Source organism: Heterodontus francisci, chromosome 1 (genome assembly GCF_036365525.1).
Source record: "Heterodontus francisci isolate sHetFra1 chromosome 1, sHetFra1.hap1, whole genome shotgun sequence".
Lineage (NCBI taxonomy): Eukaryota > Metazoa > Chordata > Chondrichthyes > Heterodontiformes > Heterodontidae > Heterodontus > Heterodontus francisci.
In genome coordinates, this window is record NC_090371.1 from 8,402,648 (window position 1) to 8,411,354 (window position 8,707).

Sequence of the window (8,707 nt, forward strand, 5' to 3'; positions counted from 1 at the left end):
CAGAATCGTTGGTGCCTAAAGTGGCCATTCGGCCCATCGTGTCTGCACTGGCTCTCTGAAAGAGCAACTCCCTCAGTTCTATTCCCCTGCCTTCTCCCCATAACCCTGCACATTTTTCCTCTTCATAATTACTGTCTAATTCCCTTTTGAATGCTTCAATTGAACCTGCCTCCACCACGTTCGCAGGCAACGCATTCCAGACCTTAACCACTCGCTGCATGAAAAAGTTTTTCCTCATGTCACTTTTGCTTCTCTTACGAAATACTTTAAATCTGCGCCCTCTCATTCTCGATCCTTTCACGAGTGGACACAATTTCTCTCTATCTGCTCTGTCCAGACCCCTCATGATTTTGAATAACTCTTATCAAATCACCTCTCAGCCTTCTCTTCTACAAGGAAAACAGTCCTAACTTCTCCAATCTATCTTCATAACTGCAAGTCCTCGTCCCTGGAACCATTCCTGTGAATCTTTTCTGTACTCTCTCCAATCCCCTCACATCTTTGCTCAAGTGCAGTGCCCAGAATTTGAAGCAATAATTCAGCTGAGGCCGAACTAGTGTCTGATACAAGTTCAACATAACTTCTTTTCTCTTGTACTCCATGCCCTTATTAATAAAGCCCCTATTAATAAATAGATACTGTATGCTTCATTACTGCTCTCTCAACCTGTCCTGCCATCTTCAATGACTTATGCACATTTACACCTAGATCCCTCTGCTCCTGCCCCCCCCCCCCCTTTTAGAATTGTACCCTTTATTCTGTATTGTCTCTCCATGGTCTTCCTACCAAAATGAATCACTTCACATTTCTCTGCATTGAACTTCATCTGCCACCTGTCTGCCCATTTCACCAACTTGTCTATGTCCTTCTGAAGTTCTACACTATCCTCCTCACAGTTCACATTGCTTCCAAGTTTTGTATCATCTGCAAACTTTGAAATTGTGCCCTGTACACCAAGGTCTAGGTCATTAATATATATCAGGAAAAGCAAGGGTCCAACACTGATCCCTGGGAAACTCCACTACAAACCTTCCTCCAGCCCAAAAAACATCCATTAACCACTACTTTGTTTCATGTCACTCAGCCAATTTCGTATCAATGTTGCTACCGTCCCTTTTGTTCCATGATCTACAAGTTTGCTCACAACTCTGTTGTGTGGTACTGTGTCAAACGCCTTTTGAAAGTCTATGTACACCATAGCAATAGCATTGCCCTCATCAACCCTCTCTGTTACCTCCTTTAAAAACTCAAGTAAGTTAGTTAAACATGATTTTCCCTTAAGAAATCCATGCTATCTTTCCTTGATTAACTCATGTTTGTCCATGTGACTATTGATTTTGTCCCAAATTATTTTTTCTGTAAGTTTTTCCACCACCGAAGTTAAACTGACTGGCCTGTAGTTGCTGGGCTTATCTTTACACCCTTTTTTGAACAAGGGTGTAACGTTTGCAATTCTCCAGTCCTCTGGCACCACCCCGGAGTCTAAGGAAGACTGGAAAATTCTGGCTCGTGCCTCTGCGATTTCCACCCTCACTTCCCTCAGTATCCTTGGATGCATCTCATCTGGCCCTGGTGCTTTATCCACTTTAAGTACAGACATCCGATCTAATACTACTTTATCAATTTTAAACCCCTCTAGTGTCTGACTTACCTCCTCTTTCAACATTGCCTGGGTTGCATCTTCTTCCTTGCTAAAGACGGATGCAAAGTATTCATTTAATACATCAGCTATGCCCTCTGCCTCCATGTATAAATCCCCTTTCTGGTCCCTAATCGGCTCCACTCCTTTTACCACCTTTTTACTAGTTATATGCCTGTAGAAAACCTTGGGATTTCCTTTAATGCTAGCTGCCAATCTCTTTTCATGCTCTCTCTTTGCTTCTCTTATTTGCTTTTTCACTTTTGCTCTGGACCTCCTATATTCAGCCTGGTTCTCAATAGTATTTTCTACCTGGCATCTGTCATAAGCACACTTTTTCTTCTTTATCTTAATCTCGACCTCTTCTGTCATCCAGGGAGCACTGGATTTGTTTGCCTTACTTTTACCTTTTGCGGGAACATACCTTGACTGTGCCCAAACTCTCTCTTCTCATCTACCAGTTTTCCTGCAGCTTTTGACTCCAATTTATTCACCCCAGCTCCAGCCTTCCCCCAGTTAATTATTCTTACCCTGGATTGCTCTTTGTCCTTTTCCATAGTCAATCTTATGATACAATGATCACTACCCCATTCAAACTGGCTTTCCCCCAGTTAATTATTCTTACTGTGGATTATTCTTTGTCCTTTTCCATAGTCAGCCTAAACCTTATGATACAATGATCACTGACCTCTAAATGCTCTCCTACTGATACTTGATCTACTTGGCCCACCTCATTCCCAAGAACCAGTAGCAGTGCCTCCTTTCTCATTAGACTGGCAACATATAGCTGTCGAAAATTTTCCTGAACACACTCTAGGAACTCTTTACTTCACTGCCCTTTAGATTGCTACTATCCCAGTCTTTCTTTGGATAATTAAAGTCCCCCGTTATAACTACCCTATAATTTTTGCACCTCTCTGTAATTTCCTTGCAAATTTGTTCCTCCACGTCTTTCCCACTAGCTGGTGGCCTACAGACAACATCAAGCAATATAACTGCACCTTTTTTGTTCCTTAGCTCTCGACAAATTGATTCTGTCCTCAACTCCTCTAGGATCCTCTTCCTCCAGAACGCCGATGCTCTCCTTAATCAATATCACCAAGCCTTCCCCTTTTTTCCTTTCCTATCTTTCCTGAACACCTTGTATCCAGGAATATTTAACACCCAGTCCTGCCCTTCTTTGAGCCAGGTCTCTGTTGGAGCCACAACATCATATTTTCACATGGCAATCTATGCCTGTGCCACACCAATCTTACTAACCACACTCTGTGCATTCACATATATGCGCATTAACCCTGATTCAAACTTTATTACTTTCTCCCTTAATCTGATCCCACCTAATAACATACTATTCCCTACTCTTATGCTATTTATCTTTGCCAGTATTCTGTGCATCTTGCTATTCTTCTCCAATACTTGCTCCTGGTTCCCACACCCCAGACAAGTTACCAGTTTTGCTTCCTTCCAATCTGAGCTCCCTCTCAGGTTCCTATCCCCCTCATAATTTAGTTTAACCCCTCCCCAACTGCACAAGCAAATCTCCCTGTGAGGATATTCGTCCTGCTAAGCTTCAACCTGTCCATCTTGTACAGGTCCCACCTGCCCCAGAACCGGTCCCAATGTCTCCGAAATGTGATGCCCTCCCTCCTGCACCAGTTCTCCAGCCACTTGTTCAATCGCTCAATTCTCCTATTCCTTTGCTCACTTGCACGTGGGACTGGGAGTAATCCTGAGATTACTACTTTTGAGGTCCTGCTTTTTAATCTCCTTCCAAGCTCCCTAAAATCTGCTTTCAGGACCTCATCCACCTTCTTACCTATGTCATTGGTACCGATGTGGACCACGACCTCTGGCTGTTCACTCTCCCCCAGAAGAGTGTCCTGCAGCCACTCCGTGACGTCCTTGACCCTGGCACCAGGAGGGCAACACACCATCCTGGAGTCACGTTTACTGGTCCAGAAATGCCTGTCTGTTCCCCTCACTAACGAATCCCCTATCACTACTGCTCTTCCACTCTTCCTCCCCTCCTGTGCAGCTGAGCCACCTGTGGTGCCACAAACTTGGTTCTGACTACACTCCTCTGAGGAACCATCACTCTCACCAGTATCCAAAAAATAAAAACCGATTAGCGAGTGTGCTCGTCTCAGGGGACTCCTGCACTATCTGCCTGGTTCTCTTAGACTGCCTGGCAGTCACCCATTCCCTATCTGCCTGCATACTTCTAACCTGCGGTGTGACCACCTCCCTAAACATGCTATCCACGTAGTCCTCCGCTTTGCGGATGCACAGCAGTGACTCCAACCGCAGCTCAAGTTCCGAAACCCGGAGCTCACGCTTCTGCAGCCGGTGACCTTTCCTGGAGATGTGTTGTCTAGGACACGTGATGCGTCCATGCCTTCCCACATACCGCAGGCTGTACATTCCACTTGGCAGAGCTGCCCTACCATACCTTAACTTTATAGATTATTTATTATATGTAGAAGAGCCTACCAAGTACTCACCAAACAGCTCCTTCCACTCCACCGAATCAGGAACCAAATACTGGAGGGTTAAAAAAGTAGAAAAATAGAACACCACCTCCCCCCCTTCACCAAACTCGCCAGTCACCAAGCTCAAAACTCCACACTCAGTTTGCAGTCTGCACTCAAATCTCTATTTATACCTTTTGAAGCTGAAACTGCAGCAACCAGATTTGAATGGTCAGCTACTTAACTAATCAGCAACTCTGCAGTAAAGCCTGTTAATCCCTGCCTAAGACTGTAAGAAATTTATTTTACTTTCTTAGCCCTACTTTGCCTAGAGAGTAAATCCCAGTTAAATGCTAACTGCAGACTAGACTTTTATAAAGATAACAACACTTAAAATCCCCACTCACCAAACTCGAATCTCCGCACTCAGCATGCAGGCTGCAAAGAACAAAGAAAGAACAAAGAAAATTACAGCACAGGAACAGGCCCTTCGGCCCTCCAAGCCTGCGCCAATCCAGATCCTCTATCTAAACATGCTGCCTATTTTCTAAGGGTCTGTATCTCTTTGCTTCCTGCCCATTCATGTATCTGTCTAGATACATCTTAAAAGACGCTATCGTGCCCGCGTCTACCACCTCCGCTGGCAACGCATTCCAGGCACCCACCACCCTCTGCGTAAAGAACTTTCCACGCATATCCCCCCTAAACTTTTCCCCTCTCACTTTGAACTCGTGACCCCTAGTAATTGAATCCCCCACTCTGGGGAAAAAGCTTCTTGCTATCCACCCTGTCTATACGTCTCCGGTTTCCTGGACTGAAGCAGTTCAAGAAGGCAGCTCACTACCACCTTAACGGCATTGAAATTGAGAATACAGTTGAGAACCAGGATGAATATAGAAGGTACAGAGGAGAAGTGAAAAAAAAATGAGAAGCAAAGAGAGAGTATGAGAAGAGCTGAGCAGGCAACATAAATGGGAATCCAAAATCTTCTACAGGCATATAAATAGTAAAAGAGTGGTAAAAGGAGGAGTGGGACTGATTAGGGACCTAAACAGGGGTTTACGCATGGAAGCAGGGGGCATAGCTGAGGTACTAAATGAATACTTTGCATTTGTCTTTAACATGGAAGAAGATGCTGCCCAAGTCATAGTGAAAGAGGAGGTAGTTGAGACACTGGATGGGTTAAAAATTCATAGAGGAGGTATTAGAAAGGCTGGCTGTTCTTAAAGTGAAGTCTCCATAAAAACATCAGAAATAGGAGCAGGAGTAGGCCAATCAACTGCTCTAGCCCACCCCACCATTCAATAAGATCATGGCTGATCTGCCCCAGACCTCAACTCCATTTTTGTGCCAGCTACTCATAGCCCTCAACTCCCCAATATTTCAAAAATCTATCTACCTCTTTAAATACTTTCAGTGATCTAGCCTCCAGAACTCTCTGGGTATAGAATTCCAGACATTCACTACCGTCTGAGAGAAGAAATTCTTTCAGCTACAACCCTGTCATCTACCCGTCAATATAGAAAATTGCCCAAGTATGTTCTGTACACAAAAAACAAGACATGTCCAACCCGGCCAATTACCGCCCCGTTGGTCTACTCTTAATCATCAGTAAAGTGATGGAAGGTGTCATCGACAGTGCTATCAAGCAGCACTTGCTTAGCAATACCCTGCTGAATGGCACTCAGTTTGGGTTCGGCCAGGGCCACTCAGCTCTTGACCTCATTACAGCCATGGTTCAAACATGGACAAAAGAGCTGAACTCGAGATGAGGTGAGAGTGATTGTCCTTGACATCAAGTATGGCATCAAGGCGTCCTAGCAAAACTGAAATCAATGGGAATTGGGGGAAAACTCATACCTAGCAGGTATGTTGGTTGTGGTTGTTGGAGGTCAATCATCTGAACTCCAGGACATCACTTCAGGAGATCCTCAGGGTAGTGTCCTAGGCCCAACCAGCCCAATCCTCAGCTACTTCATCAATGACCTTCCTTCATTCTTAAGGTCAGACCAGGATGTGCGCTGATGATTGCACAAAGTTCAGCACCATTCACGACTCCTCAGATACTGAAGTAGCCCGTTTAGAAATGCAGCAAGACCTGGACAATATTCAGGCTTGGGCTGATAAATGGCAAGTAACATTCACGCTACACAAGTGCCAGGCAATGACCATCTTCAAAAGAGAATTGCACAATTATCTGAAGAGAAAGAATTTGCAGGGCTACGGGGAGAAGGTGGGGGAGTGGGACTGGGTGAGTTGCTCTTGCAGAGAGCCGGCTTCTGTCTGATAACCATTCTATGATTTAGGGAAGGACAGTAAATACCGCCCTTGCCAGTGCCAGCCACATCCCATGAATGAATGAATGACATTTTTTGCTTTTTAGAAAGTGTCAAATCCTGCTCCAGTGAAGTCCCTTGGGATGTTTTACTACATTAAAGGTACCATATGAATAAAAGTTGCAGTTGTTGTTAGTGTACTATAATGGAGAAGCAGGAAGAGGACAAAGAAAAATGGAAGAAAGGAAAGTGAGGTGACATCACTCTGTGAGGTATTCCTCCCCTGGCCCTTGCAAAGAATTTACATGCCGCACAGATTCTATGAATACTTTAATGAGGATCTTTGTGTTAGAAGATGCTATTTCACCAAAGTCACACTGGGAGTCACACGAAGACTGTTGGGTACAGTATCGCATTTCTATCCCAATGTGCCTCCTGGCTTGCTGTTGTCATGTGACCTCTACCATGAGGCATTCTGACTGTAGGCAGCTCTTACAGTCAGTTTCATTAAAGACTCAGTATACACTTGACGGGTGTCCTGTGAGCTCGTAACATGGTGTCAGAATGGAGCTGAGATTCAGTGGTGAAGAAGCACAGCTATGGAACAAAGGCCACAAGAATGGTCACAAATGTTAAAAACTATATGAAGCCACAGAAAAGGAACAAAGAAACAGCTGAAAGCACAGGGTAAGACAACGGCTGCAAATTTTCCTCTGCCTGCGTCTAGAACATAGAACATTACAGCGCAGTACAGGGCCTTCGGCCCTCGATGTTGCGCCGACCTGTGAAACCATCTGACCTACACTATTCCATTTTCATCCACATGTCTATCCAATGACCACTTAAATGCCCTTAAAGTTGGCGAGTCTACTACTGTTGCAGGCAGGGCGTTCCACGCCCCTACTACTCTCTGAGTAAAGAAACTACCTCTAACATCTGTCCGATATCTATCACCCCTCAACTTAAAGCTATGTCCCCTCGTGTTTGCCATCACCATCCGAGGAAAAAGACTCTCACTATCCACCCTATCTAACCCTCTGATTATCTTATATGTCTCTATTAAGTCACCTCTCCTCCTCCTTCTCTCTAACGAAAACAACCTCAAGTCCCTCAGCCTTTCCTCGTAAGACCTTCCCTCCATACCAGGCAACATCCTAGTAAATCTCCTCTGCACCCTTTCCAAAGCTTCCACATCCTTCCTATAATGCGGTGACCAGAACTGCACGCAATACTCCAGGTGCGGCCTCACCAGAGTTTTGTACAGCTGCAGCATGACCTCGTGGCTCCGAAACTCGATCCCCCTACTAATAAAAGCTAACACACCATATGCCTTCTTAACAGCCCTATTAACCTGGGTGGCAACTTTCAGGGATTTATGTACCTGGACACCAAGATCTCTCTGCTCATCTACACTACCAAGAATCTTCCCATTAGCCCAGTACTCTGCATTCCTGTTACTCCTTCCAAAGTGAATCACCTCACACTTTTCCGCATTAAACTCCATTTGCCATCTCTCAGCCCAGCTCTGCAGCCTATCTATGTCCCTCTGTACCCTACAACATCCTTCGGCACTATCCACAACTCCACTGACCTTCGTGTCATCCGCAAATTTACTAACCCACCCTTCTACACCCTCATCCAGACCATTTATAAAAATGACAAACAGCAGTGGCCCCAAAACAGATCCTTGCGGTACACCACTAGTAACTAAACTCCAGGATGAACATTTGCCATCAACCACCACCCTCTGTCTTCTTTCAGCTAGCCAATTTCTGATCCAAAGCACTAAATCACCTTCAATCCCATACTTCCGTATTTTCTGCAATAGCCTACCGTGGGGAACCTTATCAAACGCCTTACTGAAATCCATATACACCACATCCACGGCTTTACCCTCATCCACCTGTTTGGTCACCTTCTCAAAAAACTCAATAAGGTTTGTGAGGCACGACCTACCCGTCACAAAACCGTGCTGACTATCGCTAATGAACTTATTCTTTTCAAGATGATTATAAATCCTATCTCTTATAACCTTTTCCAACATTTTACCCACAACCGAAGTAAGGCTCACAGGTCTATAATTACCAGGGCTGTCTCTACTCCCCTTCTTGAACAAGGGGACAACATTTGCTATCCTCCAGTCTTCCGGCACTATTCTTGTCGACAATGACGACATAAAGATCAAGGACAAAGGCTCTGCAATCTCCTCCCTGGCTTCCCAGAGAATCCTAGGATAAATCCCATCTGGCCCAGGGGACTTATCTATTTTCACACTTTCCAAAATTGCTAACACCTCCTCCTTGTGAACCTCAATCCCATCTAGC